We start from the raw sequence: 405 nt of genomic DNA on the forward strand, positions 1-405 counted from the left end.
CCATTCTCAGCAAGAGGTTATCAGACTGAACTGAATTTTGTAATAATTCAGTCTTGCTGTCCTTTTTGGTCTTCTCTTTAGTGTTCAAACAGTATTTATGTTCTTGTATAATACTGCTGCACGATAACAAAGCAACTTTTCCTCCAGATTGAAGTAAGTCTTTCAATTAGTGGTACATTTAAGAGTCACTTTGCCTTTGTAACAGTCAGTCGCTGCTGAGCATTGCACATTTTTTGCAAGCCCTGCGGGTAACCCTACTCGGTGGCTGCATCCCGCGATGCACAGGCGCCATCTAGTCAGCTTCCCAAAAAGCTGCTCATCTAGCTGCATGCAAAGCATCGACGGACAGACCAATGCCCCTAAAACAAAGGGATGAAAGATACTTCTTACTTACTCCTCCAGACT

The sequence above is a fragment of the Rhea americana genome, unplaced genomic scaffold, assembly GCF_003343005.1.
Source record: "Rhea americana isolate MKP2758 unplaced genomic scaffold, rheAme1 scaffold_290, whole genome shotgun sequence".
Classification (NCBI taxonomy): domain Eukaryota; kingdom Metazoa; phylum Chordata; class Aves; order Rheiformes; family Rheidae; genus Rhea; species Rhea americana.